The following is a 20,618-nucleotide window of genomic DNA, read 5'->3' on the forward strand; positions in this document are numbered from 1 at the left end:
GTGTTATTGACTCAACCTATCAGAAACCTTATTTTGCAGCTACTGACTACGTCGTAGTTCAGTGGTAAAGAAAGAGACAGAATGTTAGCCTGTCCTGGGTGAGATTAAGAATGTGGGTGCTAATAACATGGCCACATATTTTTGCGCGTCATCAGTTGTCAAATGCCTTTGCCCTCGCCTCATTATGCACCCTCGACTTTGGTTTATTATGGTGGAACAGACACATAACAATGTTTAGCTCTTTCTCTAGTGGGTATTAACTAATTTTAGTGCTCTGTAGAAGAGGACTCTAATGTTTAATGAGTCACTAGCGTGGCTTACCAAGGGCCTTTTTAGCGGGTGCAGAGCAAGAGACCATTGGATTTCAGAGTAATAAAGATCATAGGGGTTTTCATGGGGGTACTGAGGAATACAGCTGAAGCCACGGCTCCCCACAAGTGCGCAATATAGCCCTCGCATGGTACTTGTTCATGTGTGTCTCAGCTGTAGAGCTAACCTCGATTGTTGCAGGAAAAAAACCACTGTACTAAATAGGTACAATACATTTCACAAATAAAAATCTATACTACCTCCGGCCAGGTTGTGGAAAAAAGATGAAAATTAAGAACTCACAAGTTAGACAGAATGGGTGTGACATCACAGCACGTGACATCACCGGAAGTGCCATCACAAGCCATGACCTCACAGGAATTGACATAACATCTTAAGACCTCGTTACAAAGAAATGATCAGCACACACCATTCATCATATAAAGTCTTTAAGAGATACAGATCAAGTAAGTCATAAGGTGCACAGACTCCATCCACTTTTTTCTAAAAAAGATTCCTTTTTTCACACCTTAAAAAAACGTTCTGCAATGGAGCAAATGTGTTTCGTCTCTTGAAAGAGACTTCTTCAGGGCTGGATGACATATTGGCACCTTAAGACCTTGCATATGTTTAAGAGGTCTATCATGAGTAAATTTGAGTGCATTACAATAGTTAACAAATCATTATGCATTGGAGCGGTGCAAAATATTGACGCAATTCAGAAGCAAAATCTGGGCTTCAACGTATAATTTTTTTTAAAACCCTGCCACAAAGAAATTAGCAACAAGGAGAATTGTGGCAGTACATCTGTATTTTAAAATATATTATGAGGTTAAGACGCTTGCTGCAGAGATCATGGTGTGCCAGCTAAATCTCAGGTAATAGTAATAATAATGGTAAGATAACGTTGGAGGATAACGTATTTGCTGGAGAGATCGGTGTTTTGCCTAGGCCTAGTTTTGAATCAAAATAGCATAAAGGGTTAATATGTCTCCGGCCATGCACATTACGTAACAAGCAGACGGCAGAATATTATTTTATGTAGATAGGTAAGTGGGTTACTGCTTTTAAAAGCGAGATCCTTTAGTTCCTTGCAGTTCATAAATGTATTCCTTATAATATAGCACAGTGAGGTATGAAGGTCATATGGCTCCCACACCTTGTAACCCTCACTGTCTTATGTAACACATCCTTTATATTGATGTACACAGGATTTATTGTTAATGTATAATCTGTACTGTGATGTAAAGAGCTCTGACACCCTGCATTGGAAAGAGTATTGAGACTACTTATCCCAATGAGGGTGTCAGAGTGTTGTACATCAAACTTACACAAATAGTTTAAATACCACTATTTTGTTTTATTTCTTTTAAAGCACTTTAGCACCATTGTAGTGATAAATTGCTATACACGAAAAAAACAAAATAGCGGATTCGTTCTCATTTTAAATCCCAGCTCGAGTGAAGAAGCACGACTCCCAACTGCACAGCAGGAACACTCACCCTGAGCGCCGCCTCCGCACAGCTGCCCTCATTCCGCTGGTCTCCTCGAGCGTTCCAGCCAGCAGCCTGTGCCGCCATCAACCGCGTAGCTAGGGGAGGAGCGGGGGGGGGGGGTGGGGGAGGGGCGGTCCACCCCAGGCGGCACCTTTTTTGAGGCGGCACTACTGACTGACTGAGCTGAGGAGGCCGCCCGGGCCGGCCGAGGCCCGTTGCGGCCGCGGAAGCCCTGTCAGAGTGAGTTGTAGGGCGGCAGGCGGTGCGGTGGCCCGTGGCGCTTTAGTTTACATATCACCACACCCGACACTAGTGACCTGTCCGTCACCTGCCATCGGTCGGCTGCGGCATCTGATTAATTTCAATATTCGGATTCGGTCGGAAGTGATTATTATAGCAGACGAAGCACTGAAGCAGTTCGCATAATAAGCGAAGTAAAGCACACAATCATTTATAAAGGTCGGTTCCCACTTCCCGACTTTCGAAACATAGTGTGCAGCCGAGTCGACCGTTGTTGGGGGGGCCCCCCCCCACCTCCTCCCAGCTTTGCTCACACAGGGCCGTCAATCAGTGGTAGTGTGCGCGGTGCGCACAGCCTTAACCAATGACGGCCCTGTGAAAATGTTTGTGCCAGCCCTCCTGCCGCCGCACCGTAGTGTGACGCGGTACGTGCTACGCGCTCACCTCACCGCCCCAGCGCCCCTCCCGTCGTGTCGAGGAGTGTGGAGGAGACCGAGACCACCACCATTCCATTCTTTTTGCCTGGCCCTGCTGCTGCTCAGCTAGCTTTACAGTACTCAGTCAACTCAGTACTGTCTCTCTGTGGGAGGCACTCTGCGCGACAGGCCAGCGATAAAACAGCTAATTGAGGTGAGAGTCTCGGGTGACTCCGGTCGGACGTCGGAGAGTCGAGTCCATGAGTCAGATGGGCGCCCCGGCCCGCCGCCCGGGGCAGACACCAGGGTGGTGGTGATGATACATTATAGGCTGCTAAGGTTTCAAATCGCTTTGTGTCTGACAACATCTTCATAATTTAATTAGAAACAGTTTGGAGGAAGGGCTGGCTATTATCTTCTCGCTGATAAAGTCCATAACAAAAAAGCTCGGTCTGATTATCACCGTTTCATTAAGAAAGCCCAAGCCTTTTTCTCCAACCAAATTGTTTTGTCTAGCAATAAATCGAAAGATATCTTTAAAATAGTGAAGAGGTTTTCCCATCTGGATGCTTTATCCCAGCCATTAGTGGCTTCCCTCAATTTGTGTGAACAACTATCCGACTTGCTCAAACTCTCAATCTCACTTCCCCTTACTACCCTTGGTGATGTTTCAGACAGTAGTAATTTGGATCCTGTAAGTACTAGTTCATCTAGGACGCCATTTTGGTATTTTCTGGAATTTATCCCATCATGCTTGGGGAGACTGAACAGGCCTTGGAGGGATGATAAACAGGATGATTGTTTGATGACCAGGCACGGACGGCCAAGGAAACTGGTGGGGGCGAGGTGGGGGCAGGGCAGGGCAGAAGTGGACAGACAACTGGATAGGGAAAGTAAAATAAAAAATAAGTAAAACCACTTACCTTGCGCTCGCCGCATTGCAGAGTGGAAGAATGGAATGGAACACAGTATACTGTGTTCCATTTCATGCTTTTACACCATTTAGAGAACACTGCTGTGGTGGATCAGCATTAGCCTAGTTTTGTTCCTTTTTGACAGGCAGGAGTCAATCAGTTTGAATGGCTCAGTTTGCTTCCGATTCCAAACCTTTAAAGTTTGATGTCCCCCAGGGATCAGGCCTAATCCCAACGCTAATTAATACGTACACGACTCCCCTGTAAATTTTGGTGGAATCTGTTGGCGTCCAGATTGTGTCTCATGCTGATGACACTCAGCTTCTTCTTGCCCTGGAGAGGAATGCCCCCAATGTTTTCCTTGCAGAATTAAGTCATGTCTGACAGCAGTCTTCCATTGGATGCAGCCCAGAAACCTTCAGTGCAATGCCAATAAAATGGAGATCCTCTTAATTGGTTCACCTCACCTAGTATGGGATGGTGAATGCTGGATTGCTGGTCCAGTCATATTCTGGCCCCACCTGCCTGGCTTCATTTGTGTGCAATTTAGGGGGAAAGTCTGATAATCTTGCCATTTTCACCCCTAGGTGGTGGGTGTTGTGAGCTTGTGCATTGGACTTTTAAAGTCCATAACATAATTTCTATATTTGCAGTTGAAGACCCAGAAAACTGTAATTCATGCTCTCATTAACTCTCAGCTTGATTGTGCCAATGCTCTTTATTGAGGCCCTCCGGATTTCCAGCTGAAGAAATTTCAGTTTAGAATGCCACTGCTTGGCTTTCAGAGTGTAATTAGGAGTGACATTTCAACTTCTATGAGTGACACTGTCTTGCAAGCAGAATCATACAATGAAGACGATCGAGTCAGGGAGGGAAACTTATAAATATTTGAAATTAGACTCACTGTCTTGAGCATAGAGAAACTCTGAGAAGATCTTAAAACTTCCGAGATGGCTGACTCACAATTACGAACTAAATTATGAAAATCATGTCACCTAGCAGTCTGAAACCTGGCAGCTATGAAAGAGGGTGGGCATCACTTCACTGTTCACATGACAAAGCTTTGAAGACCATGCCCATACTTACATATTTCATAAATGTGTCGATGGGAAGTATGCATAGCTGCCAAGGTTTCAGATTGCTTATGTGTGACATAATTATAATTTCAGTGTAAATATGAGTGACATACAACTATGAGTGACACTTTTTCACGAGTAAAATCTAGCAATGATGACGAGGGAAACATATAAATATCAAAAATTACATCCATTTGAGCAACGAGCAGATCTTAAAACTGCTGCAGAGCACCAGAAATGTGTTACGTTACTACAGGGTTGAGCAGGGGTTATCAAAGGGTGTAGCCCCCTTACTCTGACTTAGGAAGAAGGGTCCACACTTGGACAGTGGCCAGCCATTGCTAACTAGAGACCCCCATTTCTAACAAACAACCATTCCGATTTTGAGAGGAGTAAACATCTCAATGCCCATTAGATTCCCCATGTTAGACTAATGTTCTGATTTGTTAACTTTACCTCAAATTGTAAAGCGCTCTGATAACTTTCGGGTTCAAGTTCGCGCTATATAAAACTTTATAAATTACTAAATGTAACTTTCATGATCGAGGTAATTGTTAGCAGCAATACTACGTCTCTCCTCGGAGACTCTGACATCTTTCAAGTGCTAACCGTCCTTTTTCCCCCAGCAGCCGCACCCCCCCCCCTCCCCCCCCAAGGGGCGGCACTCTGAGGGGTAGCCCCGGGCGCCACGAGCTCTAGATACGCCCCTGGCCACCATCGATCACCGCCTGAGTCAGCTGAGCCTGAGCCGCTGTGCCCCGCAGCCGTACCTGCGTCTGCGGGAAACAAGCAGCAGAGTGGGGCCGAACATAGTCCAGCACTGCTACTGCCCACCGCCCGCAGCTCCGGTGCATCTGCTTCACGGCACCCGCTCCTGCTGCGCCCGCAGTCCCTGTGGATAGCGTGCAGCGCCGGGAAGCGGCGAGGACAGCAGAGCGCAAAGCAGGGGAGTCCTGGCGAGGCCTGGTGGGAGGCCAGGGGGAGCAAAGCCTCTCAGCCTCGACCGGACCGGAATTGGACCCAGCCTGGGACCCAGCTTCTTAATCCTCCATGCCAACACATCAGTGCAGTGCAGGCTAGTGTTGTTAAAAAAGAAGAGCAATTATAATTATTACAGGTAGCTTGTGAGGAAGGTTTATTCTGCGCGTGGTGCTGGTGAATAAACCCTGGTGGGAACCAATGGGTCTGGAGTAGGAGAGCGAACTGGTTCTCTTTCTCTTGGAAGTGTGTGTTGAGAGACCCAGTAGATTCAGAGGGAGTTTCAACGTACCAGTTCTGCCTGTTTTGCCGCCACCGTCTTGCCTTGCCCTGCCACCAGGGGTCCTCCCGGTCCTGTGAGTGAGAGATCCATCACCCGGGCCATCACACGGGGCTGCCAGGACCACAATACCCAGCAGCCTAAGCGGCGCCTGCACCACCAGCGTAACACGCCAGGAGGCGCATAAAATCACGGCCGGCAGGGCGTGCCCGGGCCAAGGGCTTGCCCGTCGGAGGCGGTGCTGGGCCCCCCCTCCAACAGACCCCCCACAATCCTTCATTAATCTCCAGGTACTGTCTTCTGATTACACTTTCTGCATTCACGTTCTATGGCAGTGTGACTGGTACTTGTTGTGGCTGAGCGATTTACATCAACGTTTTAAAAAATGAGCAATCCCGCAGCCATTAAGAGCAAGGGGGACAAAGGGACTTTGGATGCCTTTATAATGAGGGCAGAACCACTGCTCTGCACGAAATAGAACTAACACAGAGGCGACTGTCTCTAGACCCTTCATTTCTCCAGCGGCGATCCTCATTAGGACCACATAATCTGGTTGGCATTTCTCAAAATCGAATCCTAACTCACTCTTGCTCATCACCACTCAATCCGGGGGCAGTACCGGCCGTTCTGGATATCCCTGCCCTCGCACATGATGACTTGTTAGTACCACATATGGACACCTCTAACGGGTCCATATAGCCTCTAGTACCGGACTTCCCACCTCCCTACAGAGGGCACAAGGGTTTAGACGAAGGCATCCGCGAACCGCAAGGAGGATGCGGGTCCACTAAAACAAAATCATCAAAAGGACCCTCAGCGTAATACTCAGTCTAAATCTGTGGTGAGGACCTGCTCTATAGGCACACAGACCACGGACGTTTAATCATCAATGCAACCCTGCCCCTTGGAGCATAACACTACCACCATTGCTGCTGGTGTGACCGCCCTAGACACTGCCCTTGAACGGATTAAGGAATCCATAGATAGAAACTCTGTCCTATTGGACGGTCGTCTAGAGCATTTGGATGGCGTATTTACTAACCTGTATGGGCACTTAGAGTTGTGTTCCACCCCTGTGAACCCCCAGGTGTCCCTGTCTAGGAAGGGTTAGGGCCCTGGCAATGCTTTTGACCATCAAAATTCAGCCTTGGTTCCACTGAAGAAATTGTTAGCTAGGACATCAGTCATCGAGGACTTGCTGAGTAAAGTACAGGATGTAGGCTTAAATAACACACTGCATAATCGCCCAGTGAGCACACTAAATGTCGGTAGGGCAGCCAACCCCTCTTCAGCAGATATCTTACAATCAGTCTCAGGGGGAAGTGTTGGCTTTAAGAGTCCTCCTAATTTAAAACATAATAAAGTGCCACCTCAAATAGCACCCAGTGACCCTCAAAGGATGCTTAATTTGTGTGCTATCATTAGGGAAAAGTACAAGGCAAACGTGTGACTTAAAATTTACCACCAGAAGCCACACCTTACACATTAATATTGGCAAGTGTACGCAACCCACCTCAAAATCAACTGAATCTTGGGAGTCCTTACGCAATAAGACACTTTTACTGGCTCGAGTCCAAAACCAGCCTAACGGATATCCTATATAGGGAATTTAAAATGGCAAGGAGAGTAGGATGGGTGGATGGGTGGGGAAAAGCGATAAGAGGATCCCTGGCGACTGCATTGTCCTTACATTTAGAACACCAAACCTGATACAAGAGATCTTGCGCCGACAGAGCTCCATCCATGTGACCAATTATGGTATAAATCTTCTGCCCCTGGGCTACTTCTATCCGCCTACCAACTATTCTCCTTATGTAAGACAGCAGATGCAGACCCTGGCTTATCCCATGAATCATTCCCAACCCAGCATACCTCTTTAAGGTGCTTTCTTCTCTGGAAGACATTGATTGACTCAACAACAGTAGCAGTAACAAGGCCCTATGTCAAACCATGGGTATACCCTCGCCATGCACAGTCCCCACAGTCAATGTCGAGCAAGTCGACACCGAGGCAAGACATGTTGCTAATAATTGTAATACTCAGAATGGAATAACTCAATCCACTATAAGCATTACTTACAGTTAAATACCAATTAACCCAGATGGCCTCTATGCCGCCCCTTCCCCCACTAATTGTGCATCTCAGCTTGGGCCTAGAACTAAAGAAATGGAAATCCTGTTTTGGAATGTGGCAGGTCTTAAAGCCAAATTGACCAACCCTGCCTGGCTGGCATTTATTCATAAATTCAACATATGCACCCAAGAAACCTGGACTGATACTATATTACATATTAATGGTTACAAAACATTCTTCATCCCAGCGGTCTCTTCGAGTCAGGGGAGGAACAAGGGTGGCCTTAGTACTTATGTGTCCTATAGGTTAAATGTACGCAAGATAGACTTCGGGGAGTCCAAGATCTATTATCAGGTGCTTAAAATGAACGTAGACAACATTCATTTTTTAGTTTTAATACATTTTTATAACAATATCCCCTTTGTGGATTGCCAAGAAATGTTAATGCACCTGCAGAGAGACTTGGATAAGATTTTTTAAAAAGTACTGGCAAAGACTACTGCATAATCTGGGGTGGGGACTTCAACTGTGGACCCTGCCCACATACCATAGGAGAGGTCCGTGGTATAGAACTAAATGTCAATTATTCATCTCACTTTTTACATTCTACACCCGGTGACCTATTTAATTTGATGAAACTGCTAACAAATCTGACGTTCTTAGCTCCTTTATAAACATATACCAGTATATAAAATATAGATTACGGATAACATGCAAAAAACGGGCAGATAAAAGGAGTGGTCGGTTTGACTCTAAATGTTCACAAGCTCATGCAGCCTTGATAACTGCCTTACATAAGCTCATAAAAGACCGAGGAGCAATAAAAAGGGCTAGATTAGCTTACAAGATATCCCTTAAGGAACGTGAATCGGCCATAAAACTCGAATTATGGCAAAATCTAAAACGAGCATCAGATTTGAAAGACACGAAAGGTTTTTGGAAGGCAGTGAGAATGCCCCCTTTTTTGCCTCAGGTAATTCGCCCAGCATCGAAATCACCATAGGGGAGGATAAATGGTGACTCACTTCTCTGGCCTTTATAACAATCTGGTGGCTCTCCAAAACGAAGAGGCCTTATGTAATGTAATGTAATGTAATGTAATGTAAGAGACATTTCTACCGCGCAACTTTCACTCCAAGGAGTATCTTGGCGCTCACACAACTCAGGTGGAAGAGTTGGAGGGAGAGGATGTTCTGCATTAAACTCCTCAAATCATCTTCCGATTAACATTGGTTTTGATGTCCAGGAGGTTACTTTAGCTATAAATGAAAGCGTGGGCGGTAAGGCTTCGGGCCCACATAGTATACCAGTTGATTTATTTATATCAAGTCCAGAGCTCAGGGCACCCTTGTTAGCCCTGGTCCTAAAGGCCTGCTTTACCCTGGGATTCACAGCCACCTGGACGGAGTTGATACTCGTCCCTATTAACAGGAAAGGTAATCGTGACGACTCGTCCTGTTACAGACCAATATCATTATTGGACTCTTTTGCAAAGGTGGCCGGGCGTGTCGTCCTAAATCGCCTCCAGCTCTAAGCGGAGGAAAAGGACATAATTTCAGAATTACAGCATGGTTTCCTTCAAGGCGTGTGAACCGTCAAACAGAGCCTGAATCTGAATTTGCTGCTGGGAAAATATCTACAGGCTAAAAGGGTGAGTCTATTTTTATGTTTTGTTGACTTGAGTTCAGCTTTTGATTGTGTCAGTCACCAGAAGCTATGGAGCATTCTAAAGACCATGGGGGTTGATCCAGCTATTCTAAACTTTTTAAAACAGTCCTACTTAGATGCCAGGGCCCGGGTGCGCTATGGAAGAAGTGGCGAGCTCAGTCACAGCTTCCCTGTAAAGAAGGGGGTGAGGCAGGGGTGCGTGTTAGCACCCCTCCTGTTCACTCTTTATATTAACAGCCTGGGAGCAAAACTAAGTAGTGACTGTCAGGACTTACCATTTATAAATTGACGACCAATGGGAGCATTGTTATATGCGGACTATACAGTCCTATTGGTCCGTACCCCCCTTGGCCTACAAAAAGTGATCTCTAGCTTTTCTGCCTATATGTCAAATCTCGACCTCCATGTAAACATAATCAAATTATTAGAATTCTTTATTGATAACAGGAAACTATTTTACAGATCACTTGTCATACCTGGGCATTGTATTTGAAAGAAGGGGTCTATGGGCTAAAGCTATAGAATCTAGAAAATTACTATTTTGTAAAGCAACTGGTGCATTGATTCACTTTGCAAGGAAGTTAGGGAGGCACCCAATCGCTGATCTATTAACAATCTACAAAGCTAAATGTACACCCATTGCCATGTATGGAGCACGCATTTGGGGTTATGCTAATGTTGAGTGCCTGCAGCTATTAGAAAATAGGTTTAAAAAATATCTCCCAGCTGTCCCTAACAGTACAGCTGTATCCATATGCCGTGCTGAGCTGGGTTTGCCCTATCTCTTGGATTTGATCAAACTGCAGCCTATCCTGCTATGGCATAAGGCCTTGGCTGGTACTTCTACTAGCCTGAACAGGACTTGATCAACGATTGCCTGTTCCTGGATGGGGCAGACCACATTCCCTGGTTGATCTACGTTAAAAACTTCCCAGAGGATTTAGGACACCCCTAGTATTTTTCCAACCCTGACATCTTGAACAATGTTAATAGAAATAATTTAAAATCATTAGGTCTAGATCACCTAGAGTCTATTAATTTAGCTAGTAATATTGCAAAACCGTCCGTGAGAGCACACCAACTACTTCTGACTCACCCAGGAATACGTCCATACATATTAAATACCTTAGGAGCTTATGATACGTTATTATTGACCCGTTTACACCTTGATATTTTTCACATCAGGGTCACTTTTCCGAAGTTTAACGATTGGTCACGCTCTTTATGTTTATGTCCGTGTGATAACATCTCCGCTAAGTCGACAATGCACGTTGGTGTTTTTTGTAAATTGTACTCTATGCCCAGGAAAAAAATTATTTTACCTATTTTAAAGAGGTATGGCCTGAGACAATGCCGACCTGCCCTCCTAAAGCTGTAACAGTTGAATGATGGACCTGTGACTGATCATATTGCCAAGTATCTGAAAGGGGTGGTTAGACACCGGATGACAATGGATGGTCCCCCTCTTTCTTAAACTGTCAGAGTCTTTTTTTTAATCTATTTTATTCAAATTATCTTGATGTAATGTATGTCTTTTTAACATGTATTGTGCTTTTATGGTTTAATATTTTTCTAAAATCGAAGAAAGCATATTCTGATCTGAACAAAATAGTGCTATTTAAATTGATATTTGTGTAAATACTGGGGTGATCAACACTTGACATTCTTACTTGAGTACATGCATATATATCTCTTCTATACAGGGACTGAACTAATTAAAAAGCATTTCTCTCTTAAGTACCTTTGAAGTGATAAGATGTGAGCCTCTGTTTCCCCTCCATTGCTTCTATTTGTGAGGCTCCTGATGGCTCTCAGCCAGGATGCTCAAACAAAAAGAGGCATAATGGCCTGTAAACTTTGTTCTGGGCCCAGCTTGCATCTGATAAGCCCCTTACCCACCTGCACAGTGCACCTTGTAACAAAAGCAGACAATGTGCAAGTGCTCCCGAAAGTGTCCCAGTGTCAGAAACAGAAACTTGAACGAGTTCAGCATATATCTGTGAATTCTGGGAGAAGTATGGAAGGAACGTGGCATTCCGCTGAAAGCAGCCACCTTTACAACAGGGTAGACGGCATTGACCCTCTGAAAATAGTGTGTAGACCGCATCTGCCCACCTGTACTCTCCACTCGAGCACTGCATACAATGGTGAGGTAGCATAGGGTGCACACTCAGGTATTTTTTCACACGCATAAGATGGAATGACCACTGTTTGGTATTGAGCAGCCATTGCTTATTTTATCACATCAACATTAACCCTCTGAAGTATAGTGTGAACCAATTGATAACTCGGACTTGCTCACCACACCTTGTGCATGTGCACTTTGGACATATGATGAATTAGACATGATACACATTAGGACCATATGCAAGAGAACGGGTTTTCCAGACGTGGACATCATAACAGCATTACAGGTGCTGACATCTTGATCAGCTTAATATAACCTTCTTTGTCCAACATCGATGTCAAAATATAATCATAAATGGAGCTTGGCTTAGGGCGTCAAGTTGGCAGTCGCAAACTAAGGGGTCAATTCCGATTCGGGGAAAAATCCGTCTGTACGATATGTATCCGGAGCCCTCTCCGTACGAATTGTACCTGTCCGTCCGAGTCGCGTAGTACGATCCGTATTCCGTGAATCCGTCCGAATCGTCGCGATCCGTACGTATTGCAAGGCTGAAACCGTGAACCGTACGACTCGTACACATGCCGTGCGACTCGTACACATGCCGTACGACCTGACGAGTACGATCCGGACCGGGGTATGAGGACGCGATTCGTACGGTCCACATCAGGTAAGGGCGAGTCGTATGGAAAAGCACACAAACACATACACACTGTACGGTCCGTACACCCCATGATCGCAGGGGTACGGTGCGTACCCCTGCGATCATGGGGTGTAAGAGCTGTACCCCATGTACGATGGGTGTACGAGCTGTACCCCATGTACGATGGGTGTACGAGCCGTACCCCATGTACGATGGGTACACCCATCGTACATGGGGTACGGCTCATACACCCATCGTACATGGGGTACGGCTCATACACCCATCGTACATGGGGTACAGCTCGTACACCCCATGATCGTAGGGGTACGCACCTTACCCCTGCGATCATGGGGTGTATGGACCGTACCCGTGGGGGGCCGTTTCGTACTTGTTTCGGCGCGAACTCTGCCTTTACGGCTGTTTTCAGCTCCCGTAGAAAAAGGGTTGTATGGTGCGTACCCGACAAGTATCGTACTTGCTGGGTCGTAAAAACCAGCCGCGAACCGTACAGATGTCGCATACAGCGGGTTCCGAGGGAGAATCGTATGGAAATTAGAGTCGTACGGTCTCTGTACGACTCATACGGAGTACGGCTCCTGGTACAAATCGTATTTCATCGTACGTACAGGGATGTTGCATTGTATGATTCGTACGGGAAAAACGCTCCGAACGGCTACTCGGAGCGTTTTTTCCCGAATCGGAATCGGCCCCTAAGTGTGCTCTGGACCCCTCCATCTTCTGCCGCCATCCACCTAGATGATCCAGTTCTAGGCTAGTAACCTACCCATCGAGGCCCCGGTGCCTTGCCGGCTCCGGAGTGGGGGACCGACGTAGACATAATGGCTGCTGGAGCCCACTCGGCTGCTCCTGGGGAGCACTCGAGATCATGGCGTAGTGCGGGCCCAAAACCTCGGACCCCCTAGCTGAGCAGGGAGGGACCTGCCTCTAGCCTCCCCTACTGTCGGAGGCCCCGCCTCAGCCATGGAGGGAGTGTGGTGGGTAACGTTTACTCGCCAGCTCCTTCCTGGCATAAATGCTTGAGGGACCTGATGCAAATCAGATGCATGGGCAACATGGTCAGCTCCATGTGACCAATGCTGGAAATCCTGCATTGGTGGAGCTGAGGTTTGGGGCCTAGAGGGGTCCCCCCTGCTTCACAGACTCTGCTGCTCTGGCCAGTCAGGAGGGTATGGACTGCTGGGGGTGCCTCCCTCCCGAGATCGGAGCTGCACCACAGGCCTAATGCAGCCGAGGACCAGCTCTCGCTGTGGAGCCCTCAAACCTCCATTCCCCACCCGGGCCTGACTGGGGCTTTGGTGATCTGAGCTGTGGTGGTACGGGGGGCTGCCTACCTCCTTCGACGGTCTGTAGGCCCACCTGACGAATTGACATACCTCGCCGGATTCCCTGATCAGTTGCTGCCCCAGGCTCCTACAGAGGGAGGGACCCCATCGGAGCTTCTTGAAGTGGGCCGCCGGAGCCTCGGGGTGACGTTCAGACACTGGTGCGGAGTGCGGTGGAGGGTTGGGGGAAGGCCAGGATTACTACCTTGCACACCACCCCTTCGACCGGTTCTGTGTGCCCTAGTTTTCCTGCCAGACGCTTGGTGGGGGACCCTCTGGGGCCTCGCACTCTTAGTCTTGCAGCTGCGTAGGCCAGTGGGGCCGGCCTGTAGTCTTGTGCTGGTCTTGGGGGCCTGTGGTTAAGAGTGTGGCCAGGGCTGGGGTACAAGCTCTGGGATCTTAGCTGCCCCCATAATGGGAGAGTGACTAAGTGGCTGGGCTGTGTGTACATGGGTACTCCTGGACTTGCTGTGTACGGCCCCCGTCCTTCTCTCCCCCTTGCCCTTAGTGATGAAGGCGGTGTGAACACTGAGTGCTGTTTCTCTTGAGTTGGTGCCTTATGCCCCCTGTTAAGCGTGGGCTTGGGGGGGGGGGGGAGAAGAGGGGTGCGCACCCTTGACTGCATGTAGTGTTCTCTTCTTCTGCTGCCAGACTCTTGGTGCATCCCCTGGGAGGGCCTTTGTGCCCCTTGTACTACTTCACAGGCACCACAGAGGACATGGGGGAAGGATCGAGTTGCCAAGACCCACTCCTCTCAAGCGAGCATCGATCTGCTTACCACCCCGGTGGGGGAAACCAGGAGGGATACCTCGGATAATGCTGTCCCACCAGAGTGAGATCTTGGAAACAACCGTGGAAGCTGAGGTCGCTGAACTTAAGACCAAGGTTGCTCGCTTCTCAAATCGTACAAACGACCACCATGGGGCCGAAGATACAGAAAATCGCTCAAGACGCAATATAGTGCACTTTGTGGACTTGAGAGGACTCAGACCAACAAACCAGCAGAATTCCTGGAGGACTAGCCCAAATCTTTGATGCTGGCTGCCAAACTCCAAACCTGGTTTGAGGTGGAGTGTGCCCATACAGCACTGGCCCATAGACCTCCCCCTGGAGCCTTGGCCACTCCATGATAGCGAGATTATTTCATTTTAAAGATAGAGACTCAATTCTGTGAGTGGCCCGTGCAGACCCAGACCTCCGGTATCCGAACTTAAAGATTTAGATTTTCACAGAATACCCCAGAGAGGGCAAGGCCAGCAGCAGATTTATCACTCTGTGAAAACTCCGGGCCTTGCATCTATCCTACGCGTTCCAATTCTGGGGATGCCTCAAAGTGATCCATGATGGGAAAACCCACGGGTGGCCGCAGACGGTGTGCCTGCATGGGATCTCGTCAAAGGAGGCAAAACACGCAGACTGCATCTTTTTGCCTGGTTCTGGCTCCTTGGTGCTGCATCTGATGCAGCGATCAGACTCTCCCATGGAGCCTAAGAAGGACCTTCCTGCGTCATCCCTCCCTGAGGAGAGACTGGGGCGTACACCTTCTCCCATCTGTTGAGAGGTAGGATGAGGTCTTGGGTTTTGAGATCGAGAAGTTGATGAGCCACAAAGGGGAGGAGTGGCTCATGCCGCACGGGCAAAGGGGACTATACATGTGAAACACAAAGACTTGAAAACCAAGATTTCTTGGGGCCTTGTTTCCTTGAGAAGCTTACGGTCACTTGTTTGTCAACAGACATTGAACAGTCTTCATCCGATTTTCAGGAGGGGTCCACCACTCCACACTTGTCTGTGCCAACTGGTTCTAAGTTAGGCATGACATTTTGGGGCCACAGATGCTTCTAGGGGGGAATCAAAGATGGGGTAGGGGGAGATAGTTGTCTTATCACAATGTTACTGCATTTTTGTTATGCATTATTATTTTTTGGCATTCCACCTTTTAGGTCATCACACAGTCCTAGTAACGCCCATTTTTCTATGGTCACATTGTATCCAGTTGTGCAAACTTTATATTTATATTTGGATCCCCTTCAGGGCCATTGGCCCAGTTCCTCGCTCATTTTGAAGCATCCAATGAATCCATCTGTGATTCTGTCCGGGAAAGTAAACAGTCTGATGGATCGGATAAAGCGTTCAGCATTACACTCAGCACTTTCTCTCTTCCATCTTAATGTTACAGGAAACACACTTAATGAGGGCGCACGGTCCCAAGAGGAGGCGATCATGCAGCACCGTGCATTCCCTCTTGGGGTTCCTAAGACTTGGGCAGATCCTCAGGGTCACCATGTTGCCCTCATGGGTTCAGCAGAAAGCCGCTCTTTCAACATTCTTTGCCTTTATGCTCCCCACACGTCGTTGCACTCCTTCCTAGCCACGCTCCTCCGTGTCATTACACAGCTGCCACCGGGTCTTACGGTCACCGGGGGAGACTTTAATGCGGTCCTGGACCCCGCAATGGATTTGTCTGTTTATGAATATACTATACCAAAGTGAGGTATAGTGTGCACAGAGTGCAGTGGATCCCCAAAGATCTGTGCACCTCCACCTCCCGCGTATATGGCTGGAGAGATAAAAACAATAAATTACTGAATTGGTTGGCAACCCAGCATCTGCCTGGTCGAGTTATCCCCAAAGTGGTGGACCATATCGTACAATTGCATTTCTCCACCCCGACTATTGCCAAAGTGTCTGTGGACTACTATGCTAAATTGTATAAAGCGCTCCCATGTCCTGAGGCCGAGCGGGCCTCCCCGCTGCTTGACGGGCTTCATCTACCCAGTCTTTCTGCCGCAGAGCGGCAGGACTTCAATCAGTCAGTTACGCTCGAGGAGAATTCAGGCTTTCTTGGTGTTGTCAAGAGGGAGAACCCCTGCCCCAGACAACTACCCTTGCAAATATTATTTCAGATACAGGGGCATCCTGGCCCTTTAGCTCCTGACTCTCTACAAGGTTGTGATCAGAAGAGGCTCTTTCCCCAGGGATCTAGACCAGGCCACCATTGTGGTTATACTCAAGACGCCTGTACCGTCCACCTCATTTTTTTGTTTGATCTGTTTATTAAACATTTCTTTCCTGTTATGTGAGCATGAACATCAAACAACATACCACTATATTATTTATCATACAGAACCAGTAGGTAGGTAACAAGTCCAACTCGTAAATAAACAGCTCGAAGGCATGGTTACATAAAAGCTGTTGACGACACTTGACATATCCTATCAATCATATAACCTCCTCCCTCCGTCAACAAAGCAGTACAATCATGTTATGGTACATTATAACTCAACTATGCAATACCAGTCAAGTACATGAGCACATCACTTATGGCTTCACTCCGCCATATCACATCAATCTGTTTATGTATTCACACAATTTTATGAAAACCACCCAACGTGGAAATGCTATCGGGAAGGGAAAGTCATAAAGGGAAAAAAGAGCCGTACAGAAGTGGGAGAGTAAACACAAATCCCATTTGTCACAGAACAGGAACCTATTGACTGTCATATGGTTGCACAACATGACTGCCAAGAGAAATGACTGTTCAGTTTTGGGGTACAAGGGACTTTGTCTATACATCAGCCCCAAACTCGGGCCATAGGTCAGCCCATATATAACACACTATTATTCCAGAGTGGGAACATCCAATGGCCCCTGGAACACACACAACATAGCATTCCATGCAGCAGAAATGGAGAATTTACGCAAACCCAGCGCATCCTTCCGAACCAGTGAAACAGCTTCAGCCTTCCCCCAGTTCAGTATGGATAGGAACCAAGCCTTCGTCGGAGGGGGGCTCCTCCGCCTTCCACCCACGGGTAATCAAGCGTTTGGCCACAATGAAGCCCAGATCTTGAAACCAGGTGGATGCCTTGTGCTGTTTGACTCTTGGGAATACACCAGTGATACAGGTATCCAATGTCTGCGGCACCTCCGTATCGATGCAAGTGGCCTACGCCTCAAACACCTCCTTCCAGTAAACATGCAGATCGGGACAGGAACAGAGCATATGTAAAAGATCGGCATTCGCTATCATGCAACTCCGGCAGCACGTGTACTGCCTATGAAAATATCGATTTATTTTGTCTGAGGCAAGTTATACCCTGTGGACAATATAAAATTGGATTAATCTAAGATGGGCGTTTCTGGGGACTTGCTTGGGACTCTGCAGGACCAAGGACCATTCCTTTTCCGAATAGGGCCTCCCCGGTCTGCCTTCCACTGAACTCGCAACAGCGTTAAGTACATTAAAGTATGCTCCCTGATCGATTCCGCAAACTACTTCACTAAGTGGCGCCTGTGCCCATAACGTGTATTTATTGCATTAGGAGATGTGTCAGGGGCTCCTGTGCGATGTCTCCCCACCAGCGCCTCATCGCAGCTGTACAGGAGGCATAATTTGGAAATTGGCCCGGTGAAACCCCGTCTTTGTCCGTGATAACTAGGAACAGTTGTAATGTACCTTCTTCGTACAGGTCCCCTAGGGTAGGTATACCAGCCCTCACCAAATCCCTAAGGTCCACACCCTGTATGCGTCCCTGCACGGTCGGCATACTTAATATGGGCACAACAGGCGTATATGGTGTGACGTGTCTAGTGAGACAAAGCGCCCTGCGAAAACATTTCGCGCCGTCAAGACCAGTAAGGGGGAGAGGTTAATTCGCCCAGAGAGTACAGAGGGTCACGTTCCGCTGAATCAGATAAATGTAATTCCTCCACCCATTTCGTCAACTCAGGATTTGAGATGCCAGGAAATAATGTTCTAAGCTGGGTAGAGCCAAACCACTCCCCCCCTCCCTTTCAGCGAGGCAAATACAACTTTGCCAGTCCAACCCTGCACCGCAAGTTATTCCAGATGAAATCCCTAACCATCCTTTACAAAGAGCGAAAGACAGACACAAGTAGGTAGATCAGTAGGTTAGCAAAGTAATTAAAGAAGACATGGTAACATGACCATTTTGATTAACTCCACCCTACCTATAACCGAAAGGTTAAGCGTCTTCCAGAACTCAATCTGAGACTTAAGCACAGCGACCGCCCTCATGATGTTATCATCCATAAGATCCTGATCATTATGGAAAATGCGGATCCCCAGATACCTGAACGCCACTGGCTGCCATTGTACTACCGCCCCGTCCACCACCCAACCCGGATCTTCCATACGAGGATTAAAGGGGTATAGGAAAGATTTGCCCCAGTGCACCCCTAGCCAGACAGGGACGCAAAAGACCTCCGTGTGGCAGGGATGACTCACGGGATCGCCTGAATAGGATGTATGACGTTATAACGCATACCATTACAACTACCTACCATTACAACGCGACCATTACAACGCACAACAAAATGTTGTCCACATACAGTGAAACCGCGTGTAGGCCATCCCCCAGACGCATTCCCCATTCAGGCGCCAAATTTCGTAGTACGATTGCTCCCGGTTCAATTACTAGGGCAAATAAAGAAGGGGGAGAGGGGGCATCACTGGCGAGTCCCCCGCTCTGTCAGTATAGGGTCAGAGAAGAGAGTCCCCAGCCCCATACAGTAATATGTTAAGGCTTAGAATGTAGGGCCCAAATCCGAATCGATGGAGCACAGCAAACATGAAGGGCCACTCGAACATGTTGAAGGCCTTCTCCAGGTCCAGCACAATACAGCCAGCCATCTGCCACTCCAATGTAGCACAACGCATCACCCGGAACAGCTGCCGTATATTAAGCGTTGTGCTGCAGGCCGGTACAAACTCATTTTGGTCTTGGTGAAACAATTGAGGGATCAAGGGCGCTAACCGATTTGCCAGGATTCCCGGTAAGATCGTATACGGGTTCTTTTGGCCCCCCCCCTGCCTCCTTCCATAGGTCTCAAAAATTGGGAGCGCACACACTCCGATCACAATCCTTGTTGTGTTGGCATGAGAGGGTGGGGTCCTGGCAGTCCCTACATGGAGACTACAACTGGCCATGCTTGAGGATTCGATCTTTCGGGAGGCGATCGGAGAGGCTATAGGGGAATACTTTGCGCTTAATGAGGGGACTGCCTCCTTCTCGGTGGAGTGGGTGGCTTTGAAAGTCATCTTGAGAGGGAAGTGTTTGGGACTGGGCTGCGACAGCAGGTGGCATCAGATCTGCTTGATGTGGAGAGTCGTTTGTTGCCGTTGGAGTCTAAGGCAGTGGTAGTTGCAGGGGGATTGGTCGAGTTGGAGGAGGTGTGCAAAAAACATGTGGAGTTCCTGGATCAGCAGCGCTGCCTCAACTATGAAGTGCACTCTGCGTCCGTACACGCTATAGCGGACTGTTCGGGGCCTTTTCTCAAAATTAAAAGAATGAATACACCCTCTCCCCGAGTGATGAGGTCTCCAAACGTCAATTACTAGATGATAGTCGTGCACAGCTTGATGATGATACTTAGGTTAAAGGCGTGGATCGTGCTCCTTCGTTTACTCCCTGCTTTGGAGTATTTACTATGAACTGAGGATTGCACTAGCACTCTACAGTGCCAGTGTCACAAAGGGCACTGATTTCTAGTGTGCTGGATTCACCAAGTGTACTATTGATGTACAAGCATTATACACCTCTATACCCCATGCATTAGGGATAGAGGCCGTGGAAACAGCTCTGCTTCAGATGGAATATGACGAAAATATGAAAATACTCCTATTGGAATTACTCAATTTTACACTTATGCATAGCTACTTTAAGTGGGAGAATAAGTGGTTCCTACAAAAGTCTGGTACCGCCATGGGAAATCCTGCAGCCCCAGCATACGCAAATATTTTCATGCATCAGTATGAAAATAAATACATTCTACAAAATGTACAATGGCAACAAGGTCTACGTCTATATCTTCGATATATAGACGATGTCTTTATTTTGTGGAAAGACACTGAAGACCGATTGATCAATAATATCCAACAACTGAACCTGATTGATCCAAGGATACAATTCACCCACGTAGTACACGAGAATCAAATTAACTACCTGGACGTCACTATCCATAAAACTGGTGAGAATTTTGCTACCACTCTATACACCAAGACGACTGATCGAAACAACCTGCTTGCCTACCA

The 20,618-nt window shown here is 47.5% G+C and overlaps 1 protein-coding gene across 2 annotated transcripts in view; it reads right to left on the reverse strand.

The window, feature by feature from the left end:
• LOC147702143 (proton channel OTOP2-like) overlaps positions 1 to 20,618 on the reverse strand; it is a 340,145-nt gene that overhangs the window by 306,488 nt on the left and 13,039 nt on the right. The gene's annotated exons all lie outside the window — the stretch shown is intronic.

Source organism: Lissotriton vulgaris, chromosome 7 (assembly GCF_964263255.1).
Source record: "Lissotriton vulgaris chromosome 7, aLisVul1.2, whole genome shotgun sequence".
NCBI lineage: Eukaryota > Metazoa > Chordata > Amphibia > Caudata > Salamandridae > Lissotriton > Lissotriton vulgaris.